This window comes from Lissotriton vulgaris, chromosome 5 (assembly GCF_964263255.1).
Source record: "Lissotriton vulgaris chromosome 5, aLisVul1.2, whole genome shotgun sequence".
Taxonomy (NCBI): Eukaryota; Metazoa; Chordata; class Amphibia; order Caudata; family Salamandridae; genus Lissotriton; species Lissotriton vulgaris.
This window is the reverse complement of record NC_141693.1, coordinates 1695658063-1695673545: the sequence shown is the minus strand read 5'-3', so window position 1 is coordinate 1695673545 and position 15483 is coordinate 1695658063. Positions and strand designations below refer to the sequence as shown.

At 42.3% G+C, this 15483-nt stretch overlaps 1 protein-coding gene and 1 long non-coding RNA gene across 2 annotated transcripts in view; one reads left to right on the top strand and one right to left on the bottom strand.

Annotated features, from left to right (window-relative positions):
- Positions 1 to 15483, top strand: part of NSF (N-ethylmaleimide sensitive factor, vesicle fusing ATPase) — a 696320-nt gene that overhangs the window by 276044 nt on the left and 404793 nt on the right. The gene's annotated exons all lie outside the window — the stretch shown is intronic.
- Positions 13296 to 14019, bottom strand: LOC147716980 (uncharacterized). Its single transcript, XR_015295793.1, has 4 exons — positions 13985 to 14019; positions 13792 to 13890; positions 13518 to 13567; positions 13296 to 13414 (listed from the first exon to the last, which is right to left on the bottom strand). It is a non-coding gene; the product is annotated as an uncharacterized LOC147716980 (long non-coding RNA).

Here is a 15483-nt window from a genome sequence, read left to right as displayed (position 1 = left end):
AAAGGGGGTGGTGATGAACAGAGTGTCTGAATTGAGCAGACCACTCTTACCCAGTCCAAAGATCAGGGCTTGATCCATCACCGTTATTTATCTCACTGCCCCATCCCAGCTCAGAACATGGCTATATGCAAATCAGTCTGTCCCTGGCCCAGTGCATCATGGGAACAGGGCAGACTAAACTACCAAGCCAATTCTTCACCAGAAAGGAAACAAGCTACCGGGGACCGGTTTCTGGCATTTCAGCCGTCTTCGGCCCGGCTTGCTTGAATCCTGATGGAGCAGTGAGAAAGGGACTCATGTCTGAGTATACCCTGCCACACCTATAGTGGCCAAAATCGATTCAGAAAAGGGGGTGGTGATGAACAGAGTGTCTGAATTGAGCAGACCACTCTTATCCAGTCCAAAGATCAGGGCTTGATCCATCACCGTTATTTATCTCACTGCCCCATCCCAGCTCAGAACATGGCTATATGCAAATCAGTCTGTCCCTGGCCCAGTGCATCATGGGAACAGGGCAGACTAAACTACCAAGCCAATTCTTCACCAGAAAGGAAACAAGCTACCGGGGACCGGTTTCTGGCATTTCAGCCGTCTTCGGCCCGGCTTGCTTGAATCCTGATGGAGCAGTGAGAAAGGGACTCATGTCTGAGTATACCCTGCCACACCTATAGTGGCCAAAATCGATTCAGAAAAGGGGGTGGTGATGAACAGAGTGTCTGAATTGAGCAGACCACTCTTACCCAGTCCAAAGATCAGGGCTTGATCCATCACCGTTATTTATCTCACTGCCCCATCCCAGCTCAGAACATGGCTATATGCAAATCAGTCTGTCCCTGGCCCAGTGCATCATGGGAACAGGGCAGACTAAACTACCAAGCCAATTCTTCACCAGAAAGGAAACAAGCTACCGGGGACCGGTTTCTGGCACGGTGTTGGATCTAGCCCTGATCTCTTGACTGGGTGAGAGCTTTCTGCTTAATTCAGAGACTCTGTCCCTCACCACCCCTTGTTGTAAATATTTTTGTCCACCCTAAGCGTGGAAGGGTATTCTCAGATGTGAGACCCTTGCTCATTGCACCATCAGGATTCAAGCAAACCGGGCCGAAGACGGCTGTAATGCCAGAAACCGGTCCCCGGGAGCTTGTTTCCTTCCCAGTGTAAGAATTGGCTTTTGTAGTTTGGTTTGCCCTGTTCCCATCATGCACTGGGACAGGAACAGACTAATTTGCATACAGCCAGGTTCTGAAACTGGGATGGTGCAGTGAGCTAAAAAACGGTGTTGGATCTAGCCCTGATCTCTTGACTGGGTGAGAGCTTTCTGCTTAATTCAGAGACTCTGTCCCTCACCACCCCTTGTTGTAAATATTTTAGCCCCCAGGAAGTCATCACTTGTGCTCAAGCGGGCCCGTCTGAAAATAACATGCTCGGGGTCCTGTATCAAAAAAACTGCTGCCAATTAGATCAGGACAATCTTAAGGAGAGCTGCATGTGGCTCTCTGCTCCCTGCGACTCAGCTTTAAACTACAGCTGAATCACCGTGATACATCGCACCGACAACAGTGTGAAAAAAAAGGTTAGCTGGCGAAGTATTCAGCCTTCAGACCCACTCCAGACCCAGGCAGTGGTGGAATAGACAGCAGTAGTCAGGTGAGTCAAGCACTCTGACTAGGGTTGTCACATTCCCAAGAGATGTTTATTTGTTTTTATCAAGTCTGCTAAATTGAACTGGAAACAACATCAGATGTATTCATTTGTAACGTTCTATTTCTGTGTTTGGTTACTCTCAGTAATAGTCATGGATCCGCGCTAGAACACGTTTAAAGTGCTTTCTATTTGCATTACTTCTTTGTAGTATGTTCAGTTAAAGGTTGCAAATATTTACCAACTTTAGGTGAATTTGTTTTCTTTTTTTCCTGCCGGAATAACATATCTGCCCTGAGTTCATTTGATTTCTGCATCATGTACTTACCTGCATTAGGCCGAAATAATGTGCAATGGCATAAGGATGTGAAAGGTTTTATAATATTTTCTTTACTTTCATATCTTTTATGCAGACAAATCATTTCGTATCAGTATCTTAATTTTCCATTTTAAGTGTTTTGGAACAGTTTCAAGGTATTTTAGGGTTTCTCGTTAATAAAAAGTGTTGATATTTGAATATTTATCTCTTTCCATGCACTTCATTGCTTCGTTTTACTTGAGTATGCCAGTGATGTCATTTGAGATGTCATCAGTGATTTCATCAGTGACGTCACTGACCATGTCATGAATGATGTAATATGTGACATCATCAGCAGTGGATTGCGGGTGCGCCATATATAGTTAGTTCATCTAACTATATAGGAGCAATTTCAGTGGTTTTTTATATGTTAATTCCTAACTATATAAGGCCTGAAACCTACGGTTTTTTCAGTGAATATATATATATATATATCTATATCGACACTTTCCACCACCTCCTTCGTTTTTCGAGCAGTAAGCAGACACGGACCCAGGAATCAGTGCTTAGAATGGTGGTTTATATATATATATATATATATATATATATATTTTGAAAAATCGCCAAACTGCCGCTGCCCAAGTCCAAAAATGACGAAGAGTGAACCCTGTAGTTGCTGGTGCAGAAAGGTGCTTTTATTAAATAAGTGCCAGCACGTTCGCCATGACGCGTTTCGCCTCCAAAGGCTTGATCACATGACAAACTGCAAGCCCAGGAGCAAACTATTTAAAGTGATAGTGCAAAGCAGCAGGCAATAAACATGGAAAAAATACTGTGCAAATCGCGTTGATTGGACCAATACATAAATGGATAAATCCTTTGTCAAATTTTGAAATAAAAGAGACAACCTGTATAGCAATAAACTCATTAAAAAGTTTAAAATTGATAGCATAATAGTAAATCACAAGTAATAACGCATTTAAAACTTTTTTCCTATACAAGCCATAGTGGCTGACATCCTGAAAATAGGAAAATATTCTAATCTGCCCTTACATTATATGTTGTAGGGGCAAACTAATGCGCCATGGCCCCACTGTCGTTTACCAATAAATTGTTAACACAGTTGACAACTTGAATTTAAAAAAACATACTTCAATGTCAAAATTGTCCGTTTCAATTTTCTAGGTTAACTTCAAACACATGAAGCCCCAGTAGGGCATTCAATAAATAAATATCTGCTCAATGGATTACAGTGCCAATAGTTATGTGCAAAGTGCAGTAATAAAGTGCGAAAAGTGCAAAACAAAACAGATCATTAAAAAAGACCCACATTTTGTGTACAAATTACCTAATAAACCTACAGCCACATATTACTAATAAAATCAGATAAAAGCTAGTCAGATCATATCCCTATCTGGACAGGCTGAATTAGATTAATTCCTGAGAACCCTAAATGCAGGTATACAGATCTTCCCTGTCATTCAACCCATTAGGATTCTTTGTATTCAACTCCAGTTTATATCTAGTCTCAAGGAGACGGAGTTTGGCCTCGCGGTCACCTCCTCTCCTTGATGCCTCTACTGTATCTACAACAAAATACTTGAGCTGGTCAGGACTCCCTAGATGTTTGGCTTCAAAGTGCCTGGCAACCGGATAGGTTTGGTCGTGTCCCACAATAGCCCGTATGTGTTGGAGTATCCGCTTGTGGGCGGGCAGTCGGATGCTGCCCACATATTTCAACCCACACGGACACTCCAACACATAAACGGCATAGTCTGTCCTACAGGTCAACCTCTTGGTGATAGCAATAGGATCCTGCCGAAAAGGACTACTGTAATGTGTCTTATTGCTGCCATAACGGCAGGCCTTGCATTGGGGGCATGTTTTGAAACTCTTACTAAGAGCCAACCAGGTGGTAGAAAGTTGGGGCTCTAAGGTGTTTCTAACTAACGCCTTAGCCATGGAGGGTGATCTACGAAAGGTGAGCAATGGTTTGTTCCTCACTCTTTGTCCAATAATTGGATCACTTTGGACTAGGTTCCAGTTTTTGTGTAGGATCTTCCGCAGCTCCCCATGCTGACGATTGTAAGTCAGTATAATAAGAGAGGATGCTTCAGGGACCTTGTCCACCAATTGATCAACCCTAATCTTGGCCCTATCCTTCGGAACCATAGCCTCCGGTCTAGTAATAGACTTGGTCCGTTGAATAGCTTTGAGTAGGTTAGTGTTTGAGTAACCTCTGGCTAAGAAACGTAGTCTACTTGCCTCTTGTGCAACTGCACATTCTGCCTCCGTACTGCAAATTCTTTTGATCCGAAGCATTTCCCCAAAGGGAATGCTCCGGATCAAATGTGCCGGATGATGACTGCTGGCATGCAATACTGTGTTGCCAGCACTAGGTTTCCTGTACAATCTAGTTGCTAAGCTGTCATTCTCAATAAATACCTCTACATCTAAAAAACGCAGTGACCTGGAACTGATATTGGAGGTAAAATTCAAATTGATGTTGTTCTTATTTATAACCTCTACAAAATCCATGGCACTCTCAAAACAAGGAACAAATCATCTATGTAACGCAGGTACAGTAAAATATTGTTGGTAGTAATTTCCTGGTGTTGGCCAAAGAGGACCTGCTCCTCCCACAGCCCGACGTGTAAACACGCGTAGCTGGGGGAAAAGCAGGCCCCCATCGCCACACCTCTGACCTGCTGATAGATGGCACCATTAAAGATGACAAAGTTTTGCTCCAAGCACATCCTAGTCATGTCCAGTAGTATCTTGTTGTGGGCCACCGAACTGGGGGACATTTATTAAGATAAAATTCCATGGCTTTCAATCCGTCACAGTGTCTTATGGAGGTGTATAAAGCCGACACATCAAGAGTCATCAATAACATGTTTGGACCCCAGGAGAAACACTCTACATTTTGCGCAGGAAATCAAAAGAATCTTTTACATAAGAGTCTAAAGACTTGACATAGTCTTGAAGGAAAAAGTCAATATATTTTGACACATTCTCGATTGAACTGTCAATCGCAGAGATAATGGGCCGACCAGGTGGTATGTCGGCCCCCTTATGAATTTTGGGAATTAGATAAAATGACGGGATTACCGGATGTTCTTTTTTCAAGTAGCGGAATTCATCCTCCGATAAAAGACCCGCACTTCTCCATGCTTGTAGTCTTTTGTATTGGTCCACCCATGCTGTTTTGACCATTTCGATGTTACTTCTACGGTAGCATGTAGAGTCACCCAAACAAACTTCTGCCTCTTTTAGGTGCATCTTCCGGGGCCACAAGACTACATTTCCGCCCTTATCAGCCTGCTTCACAATTATATTATGGTTGGTTTCTAGCTTGCTGATAAGTTGTTTATAACACCTGTTTTGTTTGCTGATACAAAACTTTTTTTTGTTAATGGCGGTATACAATTTCTTGACATCTTGTACTACTATTTCCTGGAAGGTGTCCAAATTGTCATGAACCATGACTGGCTGGAATGTAGATTTAGGTTTAAAGGGTGTGATATGTTGACTACTGGATGCATTGATCGTATTAGTCCCAATCCGAACGGACCCTTGTTCGTTTTGTAATTCCCAAATTTCTTCAAAAGTATTTTCGTCTTTACTATTGGCTATTACTGGACTTCACTTCAAGTTGGTTTTTCTTTTTTATAGGTTGGATTTGGAAGAATTTATTCAATTTTAATTTACGGGTGAATCTGTAAATATCCATCCGTGTATCTGCATAGTTCATGTTGCAGAGCGGGCAATATGATAGCCCCAAGTTAAGGACAGCAGTCTCCCCTGTAGTTAGTTTTAGGTCTGTAAGATTAATTACTGATTTGGATTCGGTTTTTTCGCAGTCTTTTTTTGAAACCGATTCCAATGACCTTGTTTCCCCGGCTTGCCTTCATTTGTGTTTCCGGGCGTGGCATTTCCTCCGTTCCCTCCGTTTGAAGTTGGCCCTTTGTCTCTTGCTCCAGTAGGTTTGTGTGACCTCAAAGTTTCTCGGCGATCCTGGCACAGGCAGTTGACTTCTTGCGCCAGGGATAGTTTTGTAAACCCCAAATTTGAATCTCTTATTGGGTCTGCTTCTGGATCACTTTCTGCAGCCGAGCTAAGGTCTGAAAATGAAGCTGATGGCGCCATAGCTGCATTGGTCATATGCTGGGCAGGTTTGTTGCCCCTTGCCCTTGCTTTAACAGCTTCATACCTACGAGCAAATGTGAAGACCTGACTGTTTTGATAACCTATCCGGTCTCTTTCAAATTTAAAAGCTTTTCTCTTCTTTATGACTTCTTCTTTACTGAGTCTATTCATCATGTCAGTTCTCATCTTTGTGGTTTGTTCCGTAATTTCTGATTTGGTCAGCTCCTGCTCCAAAGCATCAATCTCTCCTTGCAATTTGATGCGGTCACTATCCGCACATTTGACCAAAATGTGTAGTAGTTTGCCTGAGGACTCCAAGTTACCTCCGCCCACTCGGACAGCATGGTAGGATCTGGGTTATCGTAACTAGGGGCTATGGTGATTCTCAATCCCCTCGGGACTCGTCCGACTTCCAAATAGCATGAAAGAGACCGGTGCTCCAACCTACATGGCGCTGTCGCCTTATTGGATGTTGTTTAAGTTTGGTCCTTTTTTACAAAAGAAGGTAGAGAAGCTATTGCAGTGACTGTTCATTGCATTGTAGCCTATGTTAATATTATCTACTGCTTTTATAATGACACCATGGGACTCCCACTATGACGACGGGGATGATTCAAGCATGTGAATCTATGAAAGACACCAATACTGGAGAACCATAGTTACAGATAAGTAACTCATTTTCTTTCCACATATCGCAGCAGTACTAGGATGCCATGTTGGGTTTCCTGGCGTCATATTATGTATGCAGCGCTTTTTCCTGATTATCGCTGGTGCACCTTTCAAAAGGTGGGCCCACGCTAACAGTAAAATACGGCCTTATGGTGAACGAGTAGTGTATTAATTTGAATATCGGAGTAGCTGCTTTGAAGCCGGTCCGTATTTTCACAGTGCAGGTGGCAACCTACCTGCACTTTTAAAGAGAATGAAAGATTCCCTTGCAGTTAGGTCCTTGAGTGACTGCAGCCGCCTGCAAGGGGATTTCTGTAGAGTTCATGGGACCTCCTTTTCCCCGCTAGAGGGCTGTAATCAGGGTGCGCACTGACAGTGCTCCACCTTTTAGCTGACGCACTGTTGGTGCGCCTCCTGAGAACTTCTTTGCCTCTGTGCCTGCAATATGGCATGGGCGCACATTCAAAGGGATTCCTTCATTTGCATGGGGCAACACCCCCATGCAAAACAGGAAAGGCCCTCTTGAGGAAATGCTGTATGTGTGTCAGCGCTTTAAGTATTACGTAAGGGGAAGCACAAGCGTCTACGGCCCCTTCTGTAATCCCAAAGTGCCCCGAGGGCGTGCACAGCAGGCGCATCTGTGCATTATATGTATCAATGTGTGACTCTGATCTCTTCAAAGTTCAAGAAAAACGCATCGTAGGGAGAAAATGTGTGACAAGATAACTGCAGAATAAAATACATAAACCGTTCTTGTGGAATTGGTTACACCTCATGAGTGGTTACTGGGAGGAAAAGTTGTAGTCAGCGAGGAGAACTATAAATGAGGCTGCTAAAGCGGTCCTCAATTCAAACTGTAGCACCAGGTACTGAAAGTACAGGGTACCCCATTATTAACCTCTTAAAATGTCTGTGGGTTTGGAGAATTGGTAAATAGAAAATAGGTATCCTGTAAGTCCTCGAGTGCCATCAAATCACCCGCCTTGAGAGCCAGCAGAACTTTGCTCGGGGACCATTTAATGTCCTGTAGAATGAAGTTTCAAAAAGCATAGTTCAAGGGTTGTTCTCTTCCAGGGGATACTCCTCAATAGTCATAAGCACTGAATAGTCCCGCCCACGTGCGGGACCCGGAGCAATAGCCAATAATATGCATATATCTATCTATCTATCTATCTATCTATCTATCTATCTATCTATCTATCTATCTATCTATCTATCTATCTATCTATCTATCTATCTATCTATCTATCTATCTATCTATCTATCTATCTATCTATCTATCTATCTATCTATCTATCTATCTATCTATCTATCTATCTATCTATCTATCTATCTATCTCACGGGAATCCTGTCAGCTCAGCCACCACGTATTCAGTCACGCACTGGCGCCAGCTAAACAGGACACGGACCCAGTCTTGGAGCCTCAATTATTTATTGCCCAAAATGTCAGAGATGCGTTTCGTGGCTTTCGCCGCTTGTTCACTCGACAAATGTTATGCAGTTGGGAAACAATTTAAAGTGGCAGTGCGTTATTCAAGTGAGTCACGTGATCAACATCTTCAATAGACATGGAAGAAATACTTTTACGTGATTTCATCACAGTTTGTTGTGCAAAACTATACATCATTTATGTGCAAACTTTGCAATAAATAAATAGGTGTATATATAATAGTAAAATACATTTTGACGTTTTTTCAAACATTTTAACATGTGACCCTATGCATATAACATGACTGCAGCTCTGGTAGCATTCGATATGAAAATAATTGCACTTTTATTCGACATCCTTGTTTCAATCAGTAAAATACTGAGCCTGAGCCTTTCAAACAATTTATAATATTGTCAGACTGTCATATTGTCTTCATACTTAAATAGTAAAAGTGTGGTTAGGGTCATACATTGTTAACATAGGTCATATTGCACATATGATGTTTTTGCAGAATACCCCTTTTCCATTGCTAACTGTGAAGGAAATCAACCATTTATTATTGAAAAAATAATTATAAATAGTGCTTAAAGTGCTGTGTGATAAGTAAAATACATTTTTTTTGTTTTTTACAACTCGATGTTCTTGACTCTTTAGTTCAAACGAACCCATTGTGCATTCAAGTTATGATGTAAATCAACTATATGAAATGCTCAAAATAAGTGTTTTTTCCCTAATAATCATGGTATATATTTATTCTGACTCATTGTGTATACCTATAACATGGTTTAAATCTTTGATACTCTTTGCTCATGTTTCGCCACTTGGGATTGGTCCACATTATAATTGTATAGTGGAGTAAACCTCCATTACAGTCTGTACTCCTAGCATTTGCAATATGTCAAATAGACATCATATTTAAAATATAAATAAATATTAAAAAATCCTTAATAAAATGTCATTTTATTTACAAGATATCTGATTCTCTGACACCTCCGCGTCTACTCAGAGAGATTGTATCAATTAAGTAAAATGACAACCCTTTGTTGTTTGATCCGTGGTAATCCTTAAAATGTCTTGCCACCGGATAGGTGTTGTCCATGTTGGTAATTGCGCGGAGGTGTTGGAGTATTCTTACATTAGCTGGTAACTTTGTGCTGCCCGCGTAGATTAACCCACACGGGCAGGTAAGGACGTACACAGCGTATTCAGTTTTACAAGTTAAAATTTTCATTATAGTATAAGGTTTTATCCTGAAAGGGCTAGAATAGGTCGTGGTGTTCTGTCCGTGGGTGCAGGCTTTACAGGTTTTACACTTTCTAAACCCTTTTAAGTTTTGGTACCAGACAGGATTTGATATTACTTCTGGATCCGAGACCACCAGACAGTCGCTCATAGAGAGGGCCCTACTGTATGTAATGGATGCCCTCTGCGGTAGCAGGGGTCCTAATACTGGGTCATTGAGGAGTATAGGCCAACTCCCTTGAATACTTTTATGGAGTTCCCTGTGCTGTTTACTAAAGCCTATTATCAACCGAAAATTGCTATCCTCACTCGTTGTTTTTCCCTCACTGGGATTCTATATATATATATATATATATATATATATATATATATATATATATATATATATATACATACACACACATAAATACCCATATATATAGATAATATACATATACATATGCAGCCTGAAAAATACCATATTAGGCTCCAAATCTGCCATCATTGCATGTAAATCTTTTACATTTGACAAAATAAAGACATATAAGTCACCATATATGATATATGTAAAGAAGAAAACTGCCCTGAGTTTGCTATGAATGAATGAATGAATGAATGAATGAATGAAAAAAGTATTTATACAGCGCACGTTCACCAACGGCTTCTTGGCGCTTTGGGACAGACTGGAGCTGACAGCAGAACAGGAAGATTCTAATCAAATGCTTGTGCGAACAGCCACGTCTTCAGGGCTTTCCTGAACACCTGGTAGGAAGGGATGAGACGAAGGTCAAGTGGGAGGGAATTCCAGAGGTGGGGGGATTGTGAAGCAAATCTTAAGGCCCCTAGCTTTTTACGCTTGAACCGGCCAGTGGAAAGCAAATTAAGGCCCGCCGACCGGAGTGCTCGGGAGGGGGTGTAACGGTTGAGCAAAGCGGCAATGAAGGAGGGGCCTTGGTTTTTGAGGGCTAGGTAAGTCATACAGCCCACCTTGAAAAGACTCCGCTGAACTACAGGAAGCCAGTGTAAGCTTCTCAAAAGTGGTTTCACAGAACAAGACCTAGGCTGCCGAAAAACCAGTCTGGCGGCCTGGTTTTGAGCCAGTTGGAGTTGATGGGACTGGTAGAGGGGGATCCCGATATAGAGGGAATTTGCATAATCAATGCGGGTCACTACTAGACCCAGTATGATGTGGACTAGGGCATCATGGGTAAGGAATCTGCTAATCTTCTTGATGCGGCGCAGATGGAAAAAGCAAGCCGACATCACGGATTTAATTTGAAGTTTCATAGACAGATCTTTACTGATGGTAACGCCAAGACTCTTAACCGAGCTCGCTGGGCAGGGGGCGCCACCCAGCGTGTGTGGCCAGAAACTAGGATTCCAAGGATTATTCGGGGGTCCAGTAAGCACCAGCTCAGTCTTGTCTGGGTTAAGCTTGAGCTGGTTATCCCTCATCCAGCAGCTGATGATGGTCATAGTGTTCTGGAAATTCGCTATTGAGGAAGGAGAAGAATCAATATTGAAGATGAGCTGCATGTCATCTGCTTAATTGAAAATAACCACTGGTTTCTCCCTGAGTTTGGCGATCAGCGGGAGGATGTAAAGGTTAAATAGCAAGGGGGAAAGGGAGGAGCCTTGGGGGACCCCACAAGTCAGGTCCTTCGCCTTGGACATAAAAGAGCTGAGACGAACTGCTTGCTTACTTTCTTGCAAAAATGAAGTAAGCCACCTGAGCGGGATGCCCCTCATGCCGGCGTTCTCGATCCGCTGGATAATAATGGAATGGTCAACGGTATTGAACGCCGCCGACAAATCAAGGAGCACCAAGGCCTGAGAGATGTTCTGGCCGCCCGTTTCCTAAGTTAGTCGTGGACTGCCACCATGACCGACTCGGTCGAGTGCTGGGGTCTGAATCCTGCCTGTTGCTGGTCCAGAAAATCTGAGCTTTCAATAAAGGCGCCAAGGCAGCTGGAGACATGGGCCTCCAGTAGTTTCCCCAGAAAGGGGAGCATGGAAATCGGCCGAAAGTTACTAAGGGTGGCCGGGTCAGCCCCGGGTTTTTTCAGGTTGGGTGTAACAATGGCCGATTTGGAGGAACTGGGAACTATGCCCTGGCGAAGGGAATTGTTGAGCAAGGAAAGGGGGACCTCAGGGAGGTCGAGAAAAACCGTCCGAGTAATATAGGCAGGGCAACTGTCAGAAGGAGAGCCAGAGCGAACTCTGCAGAGGAGCGGAGGGAGGGTCTCCATGGTGACATGAGAGAAGTTCAGCAGAGAAGTTGAATTTATAGGGGTGCAGCCTGTGTCGAATCCCGGGTCGGGGTTGGAAATGCTAGCTTTAATGAGATCAATCTTCTCAACGAAGTAATTGAGGGAGTCGCAGAGAGGATGGGAAAACAAAGGAGTCATTGTGATCCGCTCAGGTTTAGCAAGTTCATTGACTATCGTGAAGATCTCCCTAGATTTATTGGAAGAATTGAGGATTTTCTGTGAGAAATACTCTGTTTTCGCCGAAAGAATGGCTGATTTGTATTCTTTGTGAAACACACATCCTTTATTTTCAAAGGTAAAAAAGGCAGGATCATAGAGGCAGATTTAGCCTAGACAGGCTGCACAGAAAACAATTGGAAAAATTGGCACCATGCCTTTAAGACCTCCAGGAACCCCCAGGCTCCCATCATGCACCACAGGGGATAGTTAGTTTAGTTCTTTTTTCCAGCTCCTTCTGTGAGGATTCTGAAGCATTGAGATAGCCAGCTGGTGATTTTTTTATCACTTATCTGGTATAAATTAAATTTTTTTGACTTTACTCGACGTCTTTAGTACTTAGCCGACTAAGTATACACATTTTTCTGAGTTTTGGTTATTTTTTCCTGTCAAAATGCTGGCCTTATTTAATAATTGCCCGGCCTGTGGAAGAAAGATGGCCAAATCAGACCCTCATTCGGTCTGTATTGCTTGTTTACCTTCTTCTCACAAGCCAGACCAATGTTACCACTGCAGCAAGTTTTCTAAGAGAACCCATAGGGAAAGGGAGAAGATTAAGCAGCATTCCATTCTGGAGAGAGGAACAGAAACAGTGAATGGGCGAGAAGAACATCACTCAAGAAAGCCCTCCTCTTAACCAAGAGAGTGCAAAGAAAAAGGTGAGAAAAGGAGGCATCAGTCTCCTGCGCCGTAGAGGGACAGATAGACATCCAAGGTACCTTTGTGCTTAGAGTCGGCGTCAAAATTGCTGTCGAGACGTCCGTCGCCGTCGAGACGTCCTTCGCCGTCGAGACATCCTTCGCCGTCGAGACATCCTTCGCCGTCGAGACATCCTTCGGCGTCGAGACATCCTTCGCCGTCGAGACAAGGTGAGAAGACACATAGGATGAAGCCGACATCCACGCATACTGAGCAACAACACAGGGTCCTGACTCTTTCCCAGCAAGGCTGAGTCAATTCAAAATAAACAACAACACAAATGCCAATACTGGACTACAATGACCATTTTTTATATCAGGTAGTGGTGCGAATAAAGCATACCAAACCGCTTATTACTTAAGTCAGTAATTTATTTTAGTCAATTCAAGTCACTAGTTGAATTATTTTCATTCTGTTCCACAAGACAGTCTTTTTGTGCTTATATACATTATATACAAACAATACAAAAACACAATATTTTAACAATTACATAGAATTTTTACAAATTTACAATATACCAACACATAAACATATCACTTTCGCTCTTCAAACATACATCTTTCATACCCAACCAAGATACTTTAAGTCTTTTGGAATAGAGCCCTTTGTCCCTGTCTTATTGAATCATACACAATCATGAATGATGTTTTGTCTAGTCGTTTGAATTTGACATTATAAAAAATAAATCAGTCAAGGTTTAAATCCTATTTTGTCCAGGCAACTTTTTTTTGGACAAGACCATTTGTCAGTGACAGAGAGACTGAAGTGGTCGACGCGTTTCGAATCCCTTATTATGGGATTCTCCTCAGGACCAAAAGATTCTACAAAGACAAAAAATATACATACAAGTCACCTTTTTTAAAAAAATCACCACAATTATAGTGTTTCTTAGATCAGACTAGACACCAGTATGCACATGCCTACCTTGTAAATCCTGCAGTGTTGGTGTCTCAAGAGGAAGGTGTGGACAAAGTCTGTAATCACAAACATATATGACGGTGCACGTGTTACACACACAAAATTGTTTGAAGTAAAATAGGCTGAATCATTTAGCACAGTTTGACGGAGTTGCACTGACCTGGGCGCCGTGTTATCCGTAGTGAGAGTTTTTAAAGAGGAAAATGTGATGCACTTGTAAGTAACTTTGCTGCAAAACATAAAGCAAACACTATATCCCTGAAGTGCTGTAGCGTCTTACCAGATTTAGAGAAATGTTCGCCCCGGGCTGGGGGTCAAATGCGAGTCACGCTGCTTGTATACACGGAGGGATTAATTTAATGGATTCTCTTAAAGAGTCCTGTGAAGAGAAGGTATAATAACGGTCAGATTTAGAGTTCTCCCTTTAACTCCGTGCTGCCGCTTGTGAACAAAGAGCGTGCGAGGACGCTTACTTGAAAAACTGCATCTCCGCTCATTCTTCTCCGTGTTCCCTTGTGTGGAACAAATCCGTCATTGCTTTCTTAGTCTGAGTGCGATCACGTGATCGCAATATTGACTGGAAAACTTAAAGGGGCCCTAACACGAGTGAACACTGCTGATGCAACAAAGCTTTATTCAACTAACACGCAGAGTTTTTTGACAATGATGTATGGGCGTCCATATCTCTGTATGTTGTATACTCGTATGCAAGACTGAATTGTAAAAGACACATGCTTAAAGTGCCTGGACAATTTGCCTGTAACATAAGCAAAACATTGGACTCGTTTAACAGGTATTCCCGGTTTTGGTGATTATTAACATTTAGCTCGGGGTGACCCTGAAGATTTCCGAAATCTCATTAAGGCCAGTCATGACCGTATTGAATTTCATTATTAGCAATGCCTCACGTTGCGCCAATCTTGCTTCCATGTTGCCTCCACGTGGGTCCTGTTCGATTTTAGAAATTATGGTCCAGCGTAGTTCACTTTCTTTATGTTGATGCGTCTGCCAATGTAGAACTAATGGTGCATTCGGTACTTGCCTTTTCAACCTTGATTTATGTTGCGTGATTCTTTGACTGGCTTCCTGTGTAGTTTTGCCGATATATAGTTTTGGACAGGGGCACCAGATTGCATGGATGACATTTTTTGATTGGCAGTTCGTAAAGGTTTCATGTTTCCAATGAATTCTATTAAAGGAAAAGACAGAACCTTCCTCTGTTGTCTCGCAACAAGCGTAATTCAAAATTTGCAAACATTCGTGACAAGAATTTTCAATTCTATTAAGGACTAGGAGGCGAGGATTATGCTTTCTCATTTCTTTAATGAAATGCTCAGCAGCCAATAAAAACAACCAAAAAACTACATTTCCCATGAACACCAGGGAATAACCATAGAGAGTAGTGTATAAAAGGTCCCAACATTAGTCTGTCTTCCTCTTTCTTTGTGGAAATATGTCCAAGTTAAAGTAAAATCCCAAATACAACAGGAACAACAATTCCAAACAAGCCGCAGTCATCCAGAGGATCCTGAAGTAGGCAGCCGAAGAACCATGGGTCCAGAAACCAGGAGGAGAAACAGATTCCGCCAAGGAACAAACAACATCACTTCTGGTCTGAACCTGGAAAAAGATACAGAGCCATAATATCCAAAGTAATAATACTGTCCAGAGCAATTCAGGGAGGGAGAACAAGGAGTGAAATATTTGCAATTGCATGTATACAGTCATAATACATTAGCATACAAATATGAAACACGGGTGGGATAATCCTCGCCTCCTAGTCCTTAATAGAATTGAAAATTCTTGTCACGAATGTTTGCAAATTTTGAATTCTATGTCCGGACAGGAGGCTCCGATTATGCTTTTTTAAAGCTGATCCACCACCACAGAAGCAACACAATCAATCGGTTTAAAATAAAACGTTTTAAATACAGAAGCAGATGACCAATCTGCAGCTTTCATGATATCAAAC